The sequence below is a fragment of the Ostrea edulis genome, chromosome 7 (genome assembly GCF_947568905.1).
Source record: "Ostrea edulis chromosome 7, xbOstEdul1.1, whole genome shotgun sequence".
NCBI lineage: Eukaryota > Metazoa > Mollusca > Bivalvia > Ostreida > Ostreidae > Ostrea > Ostrea edulis.
This window is the reverse complement of record NC_079170.1, coordinates 4,704,502-4,726,545: the sequence shown is the minus strand read 5'-3', so window position 1 is coordinate 4,726,545 and position 22,044 is coordinate 4,704,502. Positions and strand designations below refer to the sequence as shown.

Below are 22,044 nucleotides of genomic sequence, written 5' to 3'. Positions count from 1 at the left end.
ACGACACGCACCATTCTCTGGGCATTCTGCCCAGGGACTAGCTCCAGCGTCTCGCACCACGTACTAGGTCCCCCTGTACTCTTGTAGAGGGGAGCAGTCGATGGGCTTCAGTAGAAATGCACCCCAGTACAAGGATTTGCGGTACGATGGAAATTCTAGCTGGAAGTCCTTCCTGCACAAGTTCATTCGCCTGGCCCGCAGCCAACAGTGGACTGAGATGGAACAACATGATCAGTTCTGCTTCTCCTTGGAGGGGACAGCCAGTGACTACTACACCCTGTTGATGGAAACAGACCGCGGTCTCTCTTTGGCTGACATCATTGGGCGGTTTGAGAAACGTTTTGGGTCATCTGCACCAGGTTTCACGCATCAATTAAACTTTCAGTCTGCATCACAGGATGTGGGCGAGTCATTGCGACATTGGGCTGACAGGGTGCTTACCCTGGCTACCCAGGCTTTCCCGTCTGTGCCGGATTTTCATGTATATGCCATCCCCCGGCTGTGCTTCGGTGCTGAGGATAAAGACGCAGGACTTTATGCCCTGGACGGCCAGCCCAAGACAGTTGAGGAAGCAGTCGACCGAATGCAGTACTATCAGCATTCACGGCAGATGAAGTCATCCAAGCCCATGAGGGATGTGAGGCAGGTAGCTCAGGTTGAAGCTCCCAATCCTGACAAGGAGATCAAGGAAATGCGCCAGCGCCTTGAGGAGATGGAGAAGGAACTCCGAGGGCGGACCCCCTTTCCTCGGAGACCTTCATCGCCACCTTTGAGCGGCAATCGGAAGTCAGTAGGTTGCTACAAATGCGGGGCCATGGGGGCACTTCAAGAGGGAATGCCCGGAGCTGAAGGGGAAAACTGAGGCGAACCAGGGCCAGGGGACCAAGGTCAAGCTTAGGGGCGGTCAAGACGCACAACCGTGTTCATCAGAACCAAGGGGGCGGGGAGCCAAGACCCGCCAGTCGCAATCTAGTGGAGGGCCTACGCAGCGGAAAGTCAGGGTGCTGACTCCAGAGCGCTCCCCAGTTAGGCCAAGGCCGTGCGACGCTCACACGGGGACAAGTCGGTTTGCAGGAGGACACAGGCAGGCGCCTTCCGGCATGCGCCGCTCCAGGAAGGGTACACTCCAAGTGCGGTTCAAGGAGGCATCCGAGGAGGAGGAGGAATCCGATGACTGGGTCATAGGGCGGGAGGAGGACAAATACTAGCCCTCTCCCAAGGATATGTTGTCGGGATTCAGGCTCCCTGAGGATATCGTGGTGCCGGAACTACCCAGGTTTGGGGCAGAGAACCAGGGGGATGGGGAGGAATTTCCGGAGGATTCGGAGGACTTGCTGGATCAGGAGCCTTCGCTCATTCAGGAGGAGCAGGTAGGCGCGGACCCCGCGTCCGAGCCTAGCGAGTGCCCGGAGCCAGTTAGGGCGCAGGTTCAGCCCAAGGAGGAATGTGGGCAGGGGGTGGTCAGTGGCCAAGCGGAGAACGGGACTGCGGATATGCCATTCCGGCATGCGGGAGAATCCCACGAAGACTCGCCTGTGCCAATAGGGCAGATACACCCAACCACCGGATTCATGGTCCAAATGGTAGTCCAGGGAGTAAGACTACAGGCAGTGGTAGACACTGGGGCGGAGGTGAGTGTGTTTTCCACCCGGGTCTACGAGGAGCTCAACCCCAAGCCTCCCATCAAGCAGCATGTGACCTTGGTCCAGGCAGGGGAAAATCTCAGGATGAGGGGCTTCATCATTGGCCCTGTGGCAGTTCGCCTTGGAGACACGGAACATAATGTCGACCTGTATGTGGCTCCCCTGCAGGACCAAATGCTGCTAGGTATGGAGTTTTTGCATCAGCAGAAGGCTCACTTAGACCTGGAGCATGGCACCATGACCCTGGGAAAGGAGAAGGTCCCTATGACGTTCCGACGCCCAGGAGGGGGACAGCAGGCCCAGGTTTCAGTAACGAAGTCTATCCGGGTCCCAGCTGCTTCAGTCGTCCTATGTTCTTGTCGTTTGGATAAGGAGTTGGAAGACTTTGTAGTTAGATCAAGCAGACATCGGACGTATTATCGGTGCCGAACACTTATGCTAGGGAGAGAACGTTGGTGACCAGCATTGTCAATGCCTCGGATGAGGAAGTGTCTATCTCCGGAGGCAGTGCAATCGGATCAGCCTTGGAGGCCGAACCATGGGTCTGGTACCTGACTTGGTCGTTGAGAATGTGAACAGTGTGGATCCCCACACTGAGGCAGGGACTAAGCTCAGCACATTTACAGCAAGAGTTAATGTTGCCCCCTTAGCTTGCCCTGAAACTTGGTCAACTTCCAAGGAGGCCATATTGGATGGTGGGGGAGATTTCCCCCTTGAGCCGACCAACATTGCTGAGGAAATTAGTGTGGTTGAAACTTCCGCTGTTGGCCTTACTCATTGTGCGCCCAGTGAAGGTGTTCAGGATGGTTACAATGGCCCTGTTAGCGAGGCGTCATGGAACTATGTCTCCCGAGAACTTCTCGCGTTCCCAGGTTGGACTCGAGGGGCTGGTAGGAGAATCTACAGATCCTTTTCAGTGATGGATGTGCGACCCAGGGCTCGCCCTGGCCCACACCGGTTGGGATTAGATTAGTCCCAGTCAGTTTTCTGCGGGGCATTTACCCGGACCTGTCCTGCCGGAACTCTTTCCGGCGTCCTCGGATAGTTAATCCGAGGGGGCGTGTCGCGCCCACCTTGACCATTGGTTGGACCCGTTTCTCCGTCCTTCAGAGAAAACGGGGGGAGTGTAGTATCTGGGGAGTCTTCCCCAGTACGACTTGTTTATCCCCGGATTGCAGAGGATCAACATCCGGCAGCACGAGGACTTTCCCGCGGTTATGGTACATGTCAGACGTACCACAAGACCTACCCGAAGTTGGAGACCGACAGTAGGTAGAACAGTTAAGTCCGCGGGACCCATTATTATGTAGATACACAATAATAAAGACTATAGATACTTTAGCACTATAGACCCGGTCAACTTTTTCAAAAAATGGAATTACCCCGTATTTGAAGTGATATTACATGTGTAAAAATGTATACAATAATTTTAGGATGCATATCAAATGTAGCTGAGTGCTTACAACATGTACACAGGCAAATGTGCCTCACGTGAATTTCACGTGAAAATTCCTATGTGAAATTCACGTTAAAAGAGCATCAAATGTGAATTCACACGAAAAAAAATCACGTGAAATTCACATGAATTTCACGTGAAATTCATATAAAATTCACCTGAATTTCACGTGAAATTTTTAACATGAATTTCACATAAAATTCACGTGAATTTCACATAAACTTTATAACGTTAAATCATACATGGATATTTTGATACTCTGAATCTCGGGTTCAGATGAACACAAAAAGGAGTACAAATCTGCTTTCAATCTGCTGATAATTTAATTGATTGAATTTGTTTTTACATGGTTGTCTTCATTGTCTTTTTTTTTCTTTCTTTTAATCTCTGAAAAAGAAATATTTATGCATTAGAAGGACTGTTCAATATACAAAAGGAGTCATATTAAGCCTTATGTACACACACTGTACTATGAATGAAATTGCACGTAGATGTAGCAGAAATGAAGAAAAAAAAAAGTTGCAAAATTATCAATAATTTGTGTTTTATATATCATCATACAGAATAGAATAGAATTATTATAATACAAGATACAAGATACAGAAGGAAGCCATGGAATATGTTTTCAAATTGTCATGTTCTAATCCAGAGGCGATTTGAAAATGACTTTGCATTCCTCATTATCTAGATTAAATCTATATAAATGTATTGCTTAAAATGATAGCTGCAGAACTGTAGCTCTCTGAAAAAATATTTTGACATATCTCTGTTATGTCAAAATATTTTTTCAGAGAGCTACAGTTCTGCAGCTATTAAAATGAAACGATTGACATTGATAGAGCTTTCAAGCTTACATTCTTCTCATTTAAAACTATAGTTAAAGGGGGGAGCAACCAATGTATATATACATTTTATTGGCATTACGATATATATAACAATCGATGGACATTGTTATACATCAACCCCCCCCCCCCCTTCAACGTGCCTGATCTCGATGATGCCTCTATGAAGGTAATATAGAACGTTACTTAGCACCCCTAATCAATATATAGATCAATTAAATTATAAAAATTATGTTCTGAATTACGATTACCATGTTCTCTGATGAATAAGGAAAGATTAACAAACCGTGTAGAGTTATGCGATTCTGCGACACGTCCCCGAAGTGACTTCCATATTTTCGCTGTCGTGCCTATTCGTTGACGTACCCCGTCTAAAGTAATTCTCATCAGTCTGAAATAAGCGGTTGCATTAGAAACTTTAGATCACATAAATGTAATAAGCCTAATGGCTTGAATTTACACTGAACATTTATAATTACAATGCTCAATCTCATCTTACCTGTAGAGTTTCTATGTACTTTCACATTCGCTGTCTTGCATACGTCAGACGCGTCAGACGGCTTACGCGACTGTGACGTCACAGTCTTGTAAATATTACCGGAATCTGACTGTAGTGTAAAGCTTTTTATAGATATTTTTTTAAAAGTTATCTAAATATACATGGACAGTAATGTTAAGGATTGTTTATGTTTTTCGCTTTCTTCCGAGTGCTAGAAATCTGTGTTTTCCTTTTGATTGACGATCTACAAATTCGGGATAGTGAATACGGCTATACGGCTGATAGAAAATTTTCATTTCTACATGCGTGTATCAGCAATTTCCAGTAGGTCTAACTTTATGCATACACCAGCTTCCAAGGTATCACACCGGTAATTATGTTCCCCAAACAAAGTTTGGGAACATATTGTTTTTACTCTGTTTCTTATTATTCTTATTATTATGTTCCCCAAACAAAGTTTGGGAACATATTGTTTTTACTCTGTTTCTTATTATTATTATTATGTTCCCCAAACAAAGTTTGGGAACATATTGTTTTTACTCTGTTTCTTATTAAGGTCTTCCGTCTCCTGCGGAAGACCTTACTATTATTGTTCGCGTTCTTCTTCTTCATTAAGGTCTTCCGTCTCCTGCGGAAGACCTTACTATTATTGTTCGCGTTCTTCTTCTTCATTATTATTATTTTTATTATTATTATTATTATTTTCCTTGGTAGTACACGCGTTTTTCTCAGCCATTTCTCGATCGATTTTCACGAAATTTTCAGGAAAGATGTCTTGTGATGACGAGACTTTGCTTGCAAAATTTCGTGCATGACGTCACTTCCGGTCAGGAGTTATCTCTCTTTTAGTGACTTTTTGAAGGGCCTTGTTGTCCACGCATCTCCTCCGTTAGTTTTGAAGCTAGAGTCTTGAAATTTCTACACAAGATAGAGTAAACATTTTAGAAGATTTGTGGGGAATTCGATTTTACCGGAGGCGATTTGCCTGAACACTCGCCTGGACCTGAAAAAATGGATGCCAAAATTTTTCGCCGATTTCGGCGATTTTTGACCTTTGATCTCCAATATCTTTTTTCTTGCAAATATTTTGTTAAGACATGTAGAACAAAAGTTGTGCACATTTACGAGATCTTTTCGAAAATATCAAAATTTAGGGGCTAGCCCCTTAAATTAGGGATCTAGAAGGGCTCAAATTCTACATCAAATATCTCAAAAATCGTTAATATTTTGGTATAAGTCAAAGAACAAAAAATGTTCATCTCAACAATCCAAATCTATTCATATAAAAATTTAGGTCATATGTTACGTAATAAGGAATTTTAAGGGCCAAAACCATAAAATTTTTACCCCTTGTATCTCGAAAACGACAAATATTTTGAAAAGCAATAAAGAACAAAAGTTGTTCAGAATGATGATCTGAACAATATGCATACTTCGTTTTTACCCTATGCGGCCCCGTTAGGGAGCTACAGTTTGGCCCCTAAAAATTACTTCTAGAAATAACTCGAGAACGGTAAAGAATTTCTAAATACTTGTTGAACAAAAAATGTTTGAAATGTCATGACCTTTCTTACGATATCAAGCAAAAGGGGCTGACCCTTTAAATTAGGGGCCCAGAAGGGTTCTAAGGTTTATGAGAATATCTCAGAAACTATTAATATTTTGTAATAAGTCATTGAAGCGGAAATGTTCATCTAAACGAGCTTGTTCTTATCAAATCAAAAAATAGGTCATATGTTACGTAATAAGGGATTTTAAGGGCCAAAATCATAAATAATTGACGCCTCATATCTTGAAAACGACAAATATTTTGAAAAGCATTATTGAACAAAAGTTGTTCAGAATGATAATCTAAACAATATGTACATTTCGTTTTTTCCCTATGTGGCCCCGTTAGGGAGCTACAGTTTGGCCCCTAAATATTTCTTGTAGAGATAACTCGAGAACGGTAAAGAATTTCTAAATACTTGTTGAACAAAAAATGTTTGAAATGTCATGACCTTTCTTACGATATCAAGCAAAAGGGGCTGGCCCTTTAAATTAGGGGTTCAGAAGGGTCCAAATGTTTTTGAGAATATCTCAGAAACTATTAATATTTTATAATAAGTTGTAGAAGCGGAAATGTTCATCTCAACGAGCTTGATCTTATCAAATCAAAAAGTAGGTCATATGTTACGTAATTAGAGATTTTAAGGGCCAAAATCGTAAATATTTGACGCCTCATATCTTTAAAACGACATATTTTTTGAAAAGCATTATTGAACAAAAGTTGTTCAATGTGTCATAACCTATCGATCAATATCAAAAAATGGGTCTGTGGGCCTCATGGCTCGCCTGTAGAGTCGATTTTTGTCGATATCAGTCGATTTCAAAAACTTGTAACTGGTAAATATTTTGTAAGGACATATTGAACAAAAGTTGTTCAGTTTATCGAGATCTATCGATTGATATCAAGAAATAGGCCTATGGTCCTAATGCCTCGCCTGTAGAGTTGATTTTTTGTCGATATCGGTCGATCTCAATAACTTTTTACAGGTAAATATTTTGTAAAAACATATAGAACTAAAGTTGTTGAGTCTATAGAGGGCTAACAAATGACATCAAGAAATAGGCCCGTGGGCCTTATGGCTCGCCTGGAGAGTCGAATTTCAAACGAATTTCACCGCAACTTTGCTTCAGAAGCTTATGATATGAAAAATTGATTATATCTAAAGTGTCTTAAAGTCGGAAACTAAATTGGGACTCATTTGTCTTTTTTTTTTTTTTAACTCCGAGTGCATCAAAAAATCGGACAGAAGACCTACTCGTTGCTCGCAACGAGATCGTGTCTAGTTAGGGTCTTCCGTCTTCAGCGGAAGACCCTTCTATTATTCTATTGTTGATTTTTCACTTTTCTTATTATTAGGGTCTTCCGTCTTCAGCGGAAGACCCTTCTATTATTCTATTGTTGATTTTTCACTTTTCTTATTATTATTATTCTTTTTTTTTCTCCTTACCGATTTTTGTGCAGAAGATTTCTCGGAGATGGCTGGATCGATTTACTTCAAATTTTCAGGGTTGATGCGTTGCCATTTGAAGTTTGTACCGCCGTTTTAATTTTTGAAAAATCACTTCCGGTTGGGAGTTATCCCCCTTTTATCGATTTTCAGATGACCATTTTGTCCAGACAAAAACTCAAAAACGATAAAAGCTAGAGAGCTGAAATTTTCAGTGATGTTAAACGACATGTTGTAGTTGTGCACCTGGGTTTTCAAAATTTCTGGAACGGCCTAGTATGGAAGCTCGGTAGGGGTCGAAAATGGAGTTTAAAAAAGTGTACAAGTTTTTTCCACGTTTTAAATCATAACTTTTTACTTGTAAATATTTTGTTTAGACATATATAACAAAAGTTGTACAGTTTATTGAGATCTTTCGTGCCATATCAAGAAATGGGCCCATGGGCCTCATGGTTCGCCTGAACCATTGAATTTCTGTTACAATGATTAACTTTTTTCTCACGAAACTTTTGATAAGACATGTAGAATAAAAGTTGTTCAGTTTTGGAAGATCTATCTAATGATATCTACAAAAAGGCCTCCGGGCATCATAGCTCGCCTGAACAGTCGAATTTGTATCACAATTAATAACATTAATAACTTTTTTCTCGAGAAACTTTTGATAAGACATGTAGAACAAAAGTTGTTCAGTTTCGCAAGCGTTAACTAACGATGTTAAGAAATAGGCCTGCGGGTCTCATGGCTCACCTGAACAGTTGGGTTATTGTTGCAATCTATAACATTTTTGTCAAGAAACTTTTAATAAGACATCTAGAACAAAAGTTGTTCAGTTTTGAAAGATCTTTCGAACAACATTATGAAAAAGGCCAACGGGCCTTATGGCTCGCCTGAAGAGTTTGCTTAGTGTCACAATCAATAACTTTTTTCTGGAGAAACTTTTGATAAGACATGTAGAACAAAAGTTGTTCATTTTCGCAAGCGTTAACTAACGATGTTATGAAATAGGCCTGCGGGTCTCATGGCTCACCTGAAAAGTTGGGTTATTGTTGCAAGCTATAACATTTTTGTCAAGAAACTTTTAATAAGACATCTAGAAGAAAAATTTGTTCAGTTTTGAAAGATCTTTCGAACAACATCATGAAAAAGGCCAACGGGCCTCATGGTTCGCCTGAACAGTTTGATTTGTGTCACAATCAATAACTTTTTTCTGGAGAAACTTTTGATAAGACATGTAGAACAAAAGTTGTTCAGTTTTGCAAGATCTTTCAAATGATATCAAGAAAAAGGCCCACGGGCCTTATGACTCGCCTTAACAATCTGATAAATGTCGCAATCAATAACTTTTTTCTCAAGAAAATTTTGATAGGACATGTAGAACAAAATTTGTTCAGTTTTGCGAAATATATCTAGAATGATATAAAAAAAAAAAAAAAGGCCTCCGGGCGACATGACTCGCCTGACCAGTCGAATTTGTATCGCAGTATATATAACATTATTAACTTTTTTGTCGAAAAAAAAAGGCTGACCCCTTCAATTAGTGGCCGAGAGCGACAGAGAGTCTTTAATTCATAGCACTTAAATGATCAATATTTGTAAAACATTACCGAAACTATATTGTACGTCTAGACAATATATTTGTATCATTATTCATGAACGAAAATCTCATTCGAATTCTTATCTCATCACATCTAAAATTGGACGGAAGACCCACTCGTTGCTCGCAACGAGATCGCATCTAGTTATTATTATTATTCTTTTTTTTTCTCCTTACCGATTTTTGTGCAGAAGATTTCTCGGAGATGGCTGGATCAATTTGCTTCAAATTTTCAGGATTGATGCGTTGCCATTTGAAGTTTGTACCGCCGTTTCAATTTTTGAAAAATCACTTCCGGTTGGAAGTTATCCCCCTTTTATCGATTTTCAGATGACCATTTTGTCCAGACAAAAACTCAAAAACGATAAAAGCTAGAGTGCTGAAATTTTCAGTGATGTTAGACGACATGTTGTAGTTGTGCACCTGGGTTTTCAAAATTTCCGGAAGTGCCTAGTATGGAAGCTCGGTAGGGGTCGAAAATGGAGTTTTAAAAAGTGTCTCAATTTTCTCCACGTTTTAAATCATAACTATTTACTCGTAAATATTTTGTTTAGACATATATAACAAAAGTTGTACAGTTTATTGAGATCTTTCGTGTCATATCAAGAAATGGGCCCATAGGTCTCATGGCTCGCCTGAACCATTGAATTTCTGTTACAATGATTAACTTTTTTCTCACGAAACTTTTGATAAGACATGTAGAATAAAAGTTGTTCAGGTTTGCAAGATCTATCTAATGATATAAAAAAAACTAGGCCTCAGGGCGTCATGGCTCGCCTGAACAGTCGAATTTGTATCACAATTAATAACATTAATAACTTTTTTCTCAAGAAACTTTTGACAAGACATGTAGAACAAAAGTTGTTCAGTTTCGCAAGGGTTAACTAACGATGTTAATAAATAGGCCTGCGGGTCTCATGGCTCACCTGAACAGTTGGGTTATTGTTGCAATCTATAACATTTTTGTCAAGAAACTTTTAATAAGACATCTTGAACAAAAGTTGTTCAGTTTTGCAAGATCTTTCGAACAACATTATGAAAAAGGCCAACGGGCCTCATGGCTCGCCTGAACAGTTTCATCAGTGTCACAATTACTAACTTTTTTCTCGAGAATCTTTTAATAAGACATGTAGAACAAAAGTTGTTCAGTTTTGCAAGATCTTTCAAACGATATCAAGAAAAAGGCCCACGGGCCTTATGACTCGCCTTAACAGTGATAAATGTCGCATAACGTTATACTCGTAAATATTTTTTTTTAGACATATATAACAAAAGTTGTACAGTTTATTGAGATCTTTCGTGCCGTATCAAGAAATGGGCCCATGGGCTTCATGGCTTGCCTGAACCATTGAATTTCTGTTACAATGATTAACTTTTTCCTCACGAAACTTTGATAAAACATGTAGAATAAAAGTTGTTCAGTTTTGCAAGATCTATCTAATGATATCAAAAAATAGGCCTGCGGGGGTCATGGCTCGCCTGAACAGTCGAATTGGTATCACAATTAATAACATTAATAACTTTTTTCTCGAGAAACTTTTGATAAGACATGTAGAACAAAAGTTGTTCAGATTCGCAAGCGTTACTAACGATGTTAAGAATAAGGCCTGCGGGTCTCATGGCTCACCTGAACAGTTGGGTTATTGTTGTAATCTATAACATTTTAGTCAAGAAACTTTTAATGAGACATCTAGAGCAAAAGTTGTTCAGTTTTGCAAGATGTTTCAAACAACATCATGAAAAAGGCGAACGAGCCTCATGGCTCGCCTGAAGAGTTTGATTAGTGTCACAATCAATAGCTTTTTTCTGGAGAAACTTTTGATAAAACATGTAGACCAAAAGTTGTTCAGGTTTGCAAGATCTTTCAAACGATATCAAGAAAAAGGCCCACGGGCCTTATGACTCGCCTTAACAGTCTGATAAATGTCGCAATCAATAACTTTTTTCTTAAGAAAATTTCCATAGGACATGTAGAACAAAATTTGTTCAGTTTTGCGAGATATATCTAGAATTATATAAAAAAAAAATAGGCCTCCAGGCGGCATGACTCGCCTAATCAGTTGAATCTGTATCGCAGTAAATAACATTATTAACTTTTTTCTCGAAAAAAAGCTGACCCCTTTAATTAGTTGCCGAGAGGTAGAGAGAGTCTTTAATTTATAACATTTAAATGATCAATATTTGTAAAACATTACCAAAGCTAAATTGTACGTCTAGACAATATATTTGTATCATTATTTATGAACGAAAATGTCAGTCAAATTCTTATCTAATCACATCTAAATTTGGACGGAAGACCCACTCGTTGCTCGCAACGAGATCGAATCTAGTTATTATTATTATTCTTTTTCTCCGGTACTTTTTTGTCCGGTAGTGTTCTCAGGAACTACAAAAGGGATCGATATGAAACTTTCCAGGATGATAGTATAGCGTTTGTAGATGTGCATAGTGATAGTCATTTTGTTTACACGTGCATGCACGCGCGCGCACGTGCATTGCAATTTTGGTACAAAAAATGGAAAATCAGAATATTGAAGGAAGCGATATAAAACCTAAATAGGATGATAGTATATCATTTGTACATATGAAAAATAATAGTTATTTTGCCAGCACGCGCACGCATGCGCGTGCACGCGCATTACAAAATTTGTACGCTAACTTTGGAATCAGTCTAACTTTTTTGTTGTTCATTGAAATGGCTTGAAATTCATATCATAGGTAGATATTGAGACCCTTAACTGATTTACATGGTCAAAATTACCAATTTGCACGCACATGCACGTGCGCTTCATTTTGATTGGATAATGCTAAAACGTTTGTAACTATCTTATTTATGAAGCGAATGAGATGATATTCACAGCATACGTAGACAATATGTGTATCTATATGTTGGTGTAACAAAAAATGCCAACGCACACGCGCATGCGCGTGCAACGTTTTTTAAATGTTCAATTTTTAAAGGACGATAACGTTTTTGTTTTTCATCAAATTCTATTCATATTAGGGGTTTAGATGTATCTTGGTACTCCTTACAAATTGCTGTGGTTAGAATTACTGCTCAGCACGTGCATGCACGTGTGCTGATTTCTGATTGGACGATTTTAAAATCGCTATAACTTCCTTATATTTGGTGGAAACGTTATGAAATTCATACTGTGGGTATATGATACAAATGCATGTTGAACGACATCAACAAAAATTCGGAATCATACACGCGTGCGCGTGTATGCACGTGCAACGCTTTCTTTCATTTCTTGGTACTGAAATGACCATATTGAACGTACTACATGTAATTAAAGGCTAAAATAAAATGATTTTTTCCTATAGATTCACAAGGACATCACTTTTTAATTGGGGGAGGTTTGGGGAACATCTGTAACGGTCCCCGTTACAATTAGAACTAGTTATTCTCGATGTATCTAATAAGGAGGGGGGGGGGTAATTAAAATTGATGCCAAACTACCGACAACGGAAAACAATATCATGGCATTTTTTCCCACCAGCACAATACTACCCTCAAATCACATGTATGTAAACAGCCCAAGTGCACCCCGACAAGTAGCCTGTTACTAACATCATAAAGCAGCGAGATAAAAAAATTAACTCATCTTCAGTAGTTTTACAAAACTGACCAAAACAACAATCTTTTGGAATGCATGGTTCACCAGTTTCAATTTCTAAAGGGTGGGCAAATATTCTTAGCTATTTAAAACGTACTACTCTCACAAATGGAAATTTCAAATGGTCTTATTAGTTTTAATTCATAGTTCTTTCTGATTTTACTGTAAAATAGTAATTTTCCATGTTTAGAAAATTTCGTGGTTTTGAAGTTGCATATTCTAACTCTATCAATATAGTGATTCTTCAAGTAGTTGGAAAATATGCTTTCATTAATATCTATGATGATGGGAGATTTAATTTATATTTTAATTCTTAAGAGAAAAAATAATGGGAAATGAGAGAAATCAGGTGTGGAAAGTACATGTAATCATACTGCGTACAGAACTACAATGCAAGTTAATAATTTCGCAAATAAACGAGGAGAGGGAGGCGTGAGCAGGATCTACTTTATTGGTCGTTTGCCTACATTTTATAAATGTACTCTAACTTTTGAATTGCCTAATCTCCATATCGTTTTATATTTTACCTTAATTTTATTTATTTTTTCGCTTGAATATATTAAGAAGTGTGAATATTTCACTTTAATCGCCTTTCTTGTGAAATTTTTAACGTGAATAGCTTTTCACGTGAAATTCGTGTGAAATTGTTCGTGTGGATTTCACATGAAGAAATTTCACATGAAATTCGTGTGAATCTTTTCACGTGAATCAACGTTCACATTATTTCCTTGCGAAAATCAAATCACATTAAAATTTTCGCAAGGAACTAATGTGAAAATTGATATAATGCTTTTTACGTGAAATTCATGTGAAAAATTTAACGTGAATTTCATGTGAATTGCTGTTCACGTGAAATTCATGTGAATATTTTAACGTGAATTTCACGTGAAAAGGGATTCACGTGAAATTCATGTGGACATATTAACGTGAATTTCACGTGAATCACTTTTCACGTGAAATTCACATGAAATTTACGTGAATTTCACGTGAAAGGTTCATGTGAATTTCACGTGAACAGCATTTCACGTAAAATTCACGTGAGGCACATTTGCCTGTGTAGGTGTCACCATGATTCCTAGCATATATATGGGTGCAAATACGAAACTAAGACACGTGGTCAGTTGCTGAAGAAATTCCGGTGAAAACATGCAGGGTCTAGCAAAAGGTCTGTAGCTGTGAGGGAAGGTGGATGGCCCCATATGAGAGGTAGATTTTTGAGAAGGGCAGATAGGGTTCTTGATTGTGCACAGTGTCTAAATCCCCATGTTTGGTACTGTGATGGTGTGGGGGTGGTGCGGATTAGCCCAAATGAGGGAAAATCAAAGCAAAAAAGGGGAAACTGCTCAGAACATGTTTTGTGCACCAGCACCAGTATTTATAGATTACATGTAATTTAGGGTCAAAATTTATTAACTACACTAATATGAAATATAAGTATTGACATAAAAGAGAAATATGATTTTTCATTAGTCTGTCATAATCTGACTTTGGTGTATACCCCCTATCCACATGTTTCAAAACCAAAGAAACTGTCCCCTGCCACCTTTAAGAGAATGGCATTTTTTGAAACCCATGGAATTCAGTCAATTTCATTAATATTATCAAGATAAATGTATTAGACATGTAAAACAACCTTTTATTTCAATAGATGTATCACATTAGTGTCACAATGGTAGACAACAGAGTCAAGGGGGGGGGGGGGGGTAAGCTATGCTTTAGTACTATGGAAAACCAGAATCTGGTCAAGTATCATAGTGACATGTAAGTACATGTAAATAAGCTTAGTGGTTAAAGTAATGTTATTTGGGGTACTTCATATACTGTGTATTCTTTTTACATAGATTACATGTAGTTTTACATGTTCTACATATAATTAACAAATTGTACTGATTGACGGGTCTCAGGTACAGTAGATCACATTTCTTCTCAGCACCATGATACATATTTATGAAAAAATACTTGCAGATAGAGAAATAAGTCATTTCAGAGACATTTTGTACACAAAAAACACAGTTAACACTATTTTCTCATTTATGGGTGATACTTGTAAACAAGCCACCTCCCCTTTGACATTTGGCTGAATTGCATGAATCTTTAGTTTTCACTATTAGGATATCATAGAATAGAATGTAAGAAGAGAACAGGTATTCAAAATCTTGTTGGGGAGTTGTTTACTTAATTAGAGCATATTTCAGGTTTATACATATACAGTATGTAAAGAAGTAGACAGTGAAGTGGGAAATTTTCTTGATTTTAAGAGCAGTTATGTCCCTTTATCTCTCTCTAATCCATCATTTTCTACACAGGTTCTCATGATTACATGTTCAGCATGTAGCACCACATATAAGGTCACTTTTACCATAGATACAATATACTTGTACTATTATTTGTTAGGCACAGGGATCTTACTCGAACACTCTCATCACTCAAAAATGACAACATCATACACAGAAATGTAGGGTTTTTAAATAATTTTATTGCGTACGCATTTAGGGCGGTCGACATGATGTATTGGTGTAGTTTCACTCAGAATAAGTCAGATTTGTCAAAAATGGGAGTTGACGTCAATGACATGAGATGTCAGAATCCTTAAAGGTAGCAGAGGACAATTTCGCACTATAGACCCGGTCAACTTTTTCAAAAAATGGAATTACCCCGTATTTGAAGTGATATTACATGTGTAAAAATGTATACAATAATTTTAGGATGCATATCAAATGTAGCTGAGTGCTTAGTAAAAATGTTGATATACAACATGTAGGTGTCACCATGATTCCTAGTATATAGATGGGTGCAAATACGAAACTAAGACACGTGGTCAGTTGCTGAAGAAATTCCGGTGAAAACATGCAGGGTCTAGCAAAAGGTCTGTAGCTGTGAGGGAAGGTGGATGGCCCCATATGAGAGGTAGATTTTTGAGAAGGGCAGATAGTGTTCTTGATTGTGCACAGTGTCTAAATCCCCATGTTTGGTACTGTGATGGTGTGGGGGTGGTGCGGATTAGCCCAAATGAGGGAAAATCAAAGCAAAAAAGGGGAACCTGCTCAGAGCATGTTTTGTGCACCAGCACCAGTATTTATAGATTACATGTAATTTAGGGTCATAATTTATTAACTACACTAATATGAAATACAAGTATTGACATAAAAGGGAAATATGATTTTTCATTAGTCTGTCATAATCTGACTTTGGTGTATACCCCCTATCCACATGTTTCAAAACCAAAGAAACTGTCCCCTGCCACCTAACCTGTTAACAGTGATTGACAAACCTGAACACATGTCTTGCGTCTGCGATTGCAAATATAGATGATCCGGCGTCTGGTGTCTTGGTGAGGCAGCTTTCCATCGTCTTCTGTGGGCCAAAAAACCTTGATGTAACGCTGGATCGCTTTAGCTGTCTGAAATCCGCGTTTCCCCCGCATTTCAATGTTCCAAAAGTCTCACTATGTTTACATTGCCGAAAAGTAATTAAAGTCGTAAAATTTACGCGATTTGTTTTTATTTCGAATCTAATGATATTTTTGTCATATTTTATGTAAAATATATCTATAGAATTAATTGCATTGTAGATATTATTTAACATACACTCAGAATGAAACAGGAGATGCGAACGACATAGGATTTATTTACGTCATTGGGAGTTTCGCGGTAATTTCAAAATCGTCAGCCCCGTACATCCTTAATAAAAGCTTGGTTTAAATATCATAAAATATAAATATTTTCTTTCATGAAACGACAAATTATGGCATCAAATCGCGTTGATTAATCGTGAATTTTTCATAACATAACAAAACTGCAATTTTTTTTTCTAGTCGGCCTATGTGGCTACGATTTCTGGTCGTTTCGGCCTTTTTTCAGTTCGGCCCCAATTTTTTTCGGCCGTTAGTAGTTTCGGCCTAATGTCGTTTCGGCCCTAGTCGTTTCGGCCTCACTTTTAAATACCTTTGTAATACCAAAAAATAAGTCTTTTTTTCATCTTACTATATCAAAATTGATATTTCTTTGTTGTGTAAACAGTTATATATGTCTATGGTGTAAACAAGGAAGTCCACACCATCAAAGAAAATGATATGCTATTTACATATTACATAAGCTTGTATTTTAAAAACAAAAATGCCAAAACATATATAATATATTTGTTATGAACATTGCACATTATGATGCTGATTAAATTATTAACCGGTACCATATGATGCAGTTATTTTTAAGGCACAAATATTTTAATGAAAAATCTCTCTCTCTCTCTCTCTCTCTCTCTCTCTCTCTCTCTCTCTCTCTCTCTCTCTCTCTCAATATTCTTGATTCTACTGAATCTAAAACATCGCGAGGCGCGCGCGCGAGGACAAATTTCAACCAATGGACAGAAGTTGTGAGTGGACAGAATTGCACCATGTGACCTACAACATGTGAAAGATGTAGATACAAAATATTAGCTTAGTGAGGACAAGCGGTGTGCGGGCATGTCTTTACTAATATTCTTTCAAAAACTTTTTTTTCATAATTCGAAAGAGAGTATTAGATAAACTTTTATAGGTATCCCTATAGCTATACCTAACAGAGCACTTTTTTGCCTTTGAAAAAATAGAGAGAGAGAGAGAGAGAGAGAGAGAGAGAGAGAGAGAGAGAGAGAGAGAGAGAAGAGATCACATCGGTTATCATTGAATATTTTAAACCCTTACAAATAGTATTACAAAATTCCACAGCAAATGTTGTTGGGTATCATATATCCTTAAATTGAAAATTGACGCACAGCTAATTGTGTGGTCAATAATCAATTTACAAAACCGAAGAATTGGACATGCACTGTACATGTACAGCAATTTTGCATCATATTTTCATGCGTAAAGGTGTGAACTCAGCTTCCCACGAAGCCGTGACCGAATTTCAAACTTTGAAGCACGCGGACCTCGTGTATTACAATCAAGTTTTTAATTGTCCAAGTCAGTTTAGTATGGTTAAATAATTTTCCATGATACTTGACTCATTAATATTCATCTGAACTTGTAAATAAGATTTTACAACACTTCAGTGTAGAATTAATCACTCGCGTTTCTGTTGATCGACTTCTTTATTTGTATACAAAGTTGAACATGTTACATTTATAGTAAAAAATAATTCATAATATGAATTTCTGATAGATAAAAAATAAATAATTCTGTTCATCAGGGTGAAAGATGGGATAAAGCTTTGTAGCTGAATGCATCGTTTACTGACAGTTCAAAAATTAATTGTACCCTTACCAAAATGTAAAGTTTGCTGCATGCCATTTATTTCTCCGGGAAAGAAAGAAATTATTGCTTTTTTAATCGTTTATTACATGTTTTCTAAACAAGATACCACGATTTACCTATAGATATACTAACAAAAAATGCACAATTGTTTGTAGTTTCTTCACTTGATTTCAAAGTGATTTTTAATATTCATTTCAAAATTAAGGATTATCTCCCTCATGCATAGCTCTTATCCTTGGACGAATTTGGCTCCACTTGTTTGGCACGTTGTTTTTGGTTATATTTAGATCTAAAACTTCATAGTTATTTCGGATTTCAAACATTTCGGTTGAGCATCACTGAAGAGACATTATTTGTCGAAATGCGCATCTGGTGCATCAAAATTGGTACCGTATAAGTTTTACATCTAGAGGTTTTGCGGTGAAATCACATGTCAAATGCTAAATTGAAATTTTACAGCACAAATTTGTTAAGAAATCATTATATTTCGAGGTTAAAAAGTTTGCCTTGATGATTTCAAAAACTATTCTCAATTATCATGGTATCACAATTTGCTTAGCATCATGGAAAAGAAAATTTGAACAATTTTGCATATATTTCATTATCGTTTCTAACACTAGGCCTACCTCCATTTATTTCCTCTTCATACAAAATTTCCTCTTCATTAAAGTCTCAAAAGCTTACACTCGAACAGCTTCCATTTCAACAATAGCATAAATTCAATACACATTTATATTAACAAAAACAACATCACATTGTCGGTATTTTGTCGCTTACGAAACTTGGGCCGAAACGACTAGGTATCTGAGGCCGAAACGACAAGAGGCCGAAAAAACTTGAGGCCGAACGAACCTAGGGCCGAATTGTAAAAAGGCCGAAACAACTTGCATCGGTGGCTACATCAACTTACATGTTCATGTTTATACTGAATGCATGATCGTTTGGGTCATCCTGCAACAGGAATTCCAGGGTATCTTCTTCTGACATCAGGTCGTTTTAAAGATGTATAAAACAAGCCTTTGCTGTGACAGTGAAGCTGTGTTGTTTTCGTTGAAACGGAAACACGTGTGTTCCCTGTGCACAGTTCCAGGGTGCGTGCTAGTTCAGATCACTCAGAAGTAGGTTGTCGTTCGGAATGCCTCTATTTTTTTTAACACAGAGTTCGATAATCGAATTATTCCACCTCGGTTTTCCCGAAATCATTCCACTCATCGCAGTAAATTGAGTAATCAGCAATTTTGTGTAAACAGCTATTATTTCCTTCCGATATTTCACGAAGCTAGGTGTCTTTTAGTATTTTTATTAGACATAATAATAGTAGTAGTAATATTTGAATATTTACGTTCGTGTTGTCCCTGCATGTAGAAGAATGTCTGAGTATGAGCCGAAATATGTTGTTGTCAACACGGTGGAAGAAGCCGAAAAGCTAGTGACTAAGTTTGAAATAGACACAGTCACTAAATTTACAATATTTAGGCGAAATAAAGGATTTAGTCATGATCTGGATTTTAAGTACTGGATGTCGTGCAATTATGTATAAATTCCTTATATTCAGCCAAGCTCTGACATAATTAAGTAATTCCTCTTGTTTCTAACTGGTTGAATTAATTAATTAAATGAAAATACCAACTAAGAAAGTAGGTGTATGCAATGATTTTACATCTGAACTGCACCATAGCAGACACAAGTTCTATTACACATTTTAAAAAATGTATACTTTTATACGATATAGGCCTTCAAGGTCATCTGAGTGCTTTGGGAGGACAAGGGACAAAAGGAGGGTGTTAAAGTACCCTGTAATGGCACACCATTCATTATTCTTGGTTTTGATGTCAGAGAATGTCACTTTGGGCCAGACAGAAATACAATGAAAAAGAAGAAGTACCAAATGGAGAAGGTACTAGCTCGCACTGAGTTTATATGCTGCATGTCATTTTCTTCAGGATTGTGTGATTGAATTATTTTAAAATGCATTTCCAACTTTGAATATGTTTTAACTTTAATCTCATACCAATATTTAAGCATCAATAAAAAAAATTGCAATTTATGTACAAGTGTATATAATTAAATTTGCAGACCATAGAAGCAGACCAAGATCATTCTTATACACAAAAGAGCAGGACTTTGGTACAAAACACAAAAAACTTGATTGCCCTGCCAGAATTTATATGAAAAAGATATGTAAATTTCCTGATTATAAGGTAAAGCAGTAATCATAAGACATGTACTGGTAAAAATTTCGATTAATGTATTAAACTGGCCAGATTAAATATGGATTAAAGTTTATTTAAATCATAGTTTCTTTTTGTCCTTCATGAATGCTCTGGGTTCAACTTTTGGCTAATGTAGGCAAAGTGACTATCGTGCATCTTAAATATAAAATTGTGGATATTTTTCAATCACTTGAACAGATCCTTGGTCATGAATCTATCTGGAAGAGAAAACACCAAGCGCAGAAGTTGAAGAAGGCTCTTTCCGCAAATGAAGATGTGCACAGGGAAAAGGAAATTCACATTTTTTTCCCCCAGGAATTGAGAGCCACAAAAATCATTTGACAGGACAGGTTGATCAATATTTAACACAATCTTAACATAAATTCTGAAGAATAGGAAAGCTATATGAAAGGTGCATACCTACATGTAAATTATACTTTTAAAACCATTTGATTGTTAAATTTAGTTTTACTTGACAAATTGAATGCCAAGAAGCCTGATGTGCCTTAATCACATCCTTTCCTTATTAAGTAAGAGTAATAGAAACATGGGGTTTCCAGGTAGTGTAGTGGTTAATGCAACTGTTTCTCACCGCTGCGACCTAAGTTCAAACCCCATAATTGACAGTGGCTGTATGTGAGAGGGTATGGTGGTTGTCCACTCGAACACATGGGTTTCTACTGGGTATTCTGGTTCCCTCCCACAAAATGACCCCCTAGTGCCCGTCTGTGCAAGTCTTCAAATAGCTAGCATATACCATTGTTTTTTGTATGGAACGCCAAATTAACATAAACTCAAATAATTGAAGATATCTTCAATTATTTGAAGATATCATCAATTCATTTGATGCGCACAACAATTTAATTAAAGTTCTCTTCAAATAATTAATGATATCTTCAATTCTGAATTATTGCCTGCATTCATTGAATTGATGATAGCATTAATTATTCAGCTGAATTGATGTGCACTTTAATAGAATTAATGATCTCTTCGAATGAATTAATGATATCAACAATTGAATTGATGCGTGCTACAATTCAGTTGAAGAGAGCAATAATTGATATAATGCGCACATTAAATCAATTGATGAGAGCAATAATTGAATTGATGCATTAATTCAATCATTGCTCTCTTCAATTGAATTAATGATATCTTTACTAGTAATTCATTTGAAGAGAGCAATAATTCTTTTAGAGAAAGCAACTATATGATTAAAGATATCTTCAATTCAACATATCCACAATTGAATTAATGATCTCTTTAATTGAATTGTTGCTCTCTTCAAAGGAATTGATGCGTGCATTAATTCCTTATACAAAAGCATTGTAAATAATTAATGATATCTTCAACTGAATTAAAGAGATCATCAAATTACTTATACCGAGCTCTAAGTTAATTATTGCGAGCAATATTTCTACGAAATTGATGCTCTCATCAATTGCATTGAAGAGAGCAATAATTGAATTAATGCACACATTAATTCAATTATTGCTCTCTTCAATTCAATTGATGTGCGCATTAATTGAATTGATGAGAGCAATAATTGAATTGAAGTGCACATTAATTCATTTGATGAGAGCAATAATTGATTTAATGCACTCAATTCAATGAAAGAGAGCAATAATTGAATTGATGATATCTTCAAATAATTGAAGATATACATGTATCTTCAATTATTTGAGTTTATGTTAATTTGGTGCTCCATATGTTTGTATGTCTGACTTTATAAAAATTAAGATTATTATTATTGTAGGGAAAAAATTATTGTGCAATCAACCAGCCTGGGATCATTTGTAAATTACAGGGTTGTTTACTTTTGATAGCTTGCAGGTATTTGTCTACCAATCGACAATACCATCAAGGAAAAAAAATCACATCTGATGGATGAAGGAGTGTCTAAAGTTTCAGAAATGAGACGTCACATCAAGTCATTTAGCAGGAAGGAACT

The 22,044-nt window shown here is 37.3% G+C and overlaps 3 long non-coding RNA genes across 3 annotated transcripts in view; 1 reads left to right on the top strand and 2 right to left on the bottom strand.

Moving 5' to 3' along the window:
* LOC130047713 (uncharacterized) overlaps positions 1 to 18,879 on the bottom strand; it is a 34,304-nt gene extending 15,425 nt beyond the window's left edge. Inside the window, exon 1 of the long non-coding RNA XR_008796539.1 lies at positions 18,794 to 18,879. This is a non-coding gene — a long non-coding RNA (uncharacterized LOC130047713). The remainder of the gene's footprint in view (positions 1 to 18,793) is intronic.
* On the bottom strand, positions 3,293 to 4,914 carry LOC130047711 (uncharacterized). The gene is made up of 3 exons (XR_008796537.1): positions 4,441 to 4,914; positions 4,228 to 4,332; positions 3,293 to 3,486 (listed from the first exon to the last, which is right to left on the bottom strand). It is a non-coding gene; the product is annotated as an uncharacterized LOC130047711 (long non-coding RNA).
* On the top strand, positions 18,863 to 20,087 carry LOC130047712 (uncharacterized). The gene is made up of 3 exons (XR_008796538.1): positions 18,863 to 19,001; positions 19,616 to 19,780; positions 19,960 to 20,087. It is a non-coding gene; the product is annotated as an uncharacterized LOC130047712 (long non-coding RNA).
* The last annotated feature ends 1,957 nt before the right edge of the window (positions 20,088 to 22,044 follow it).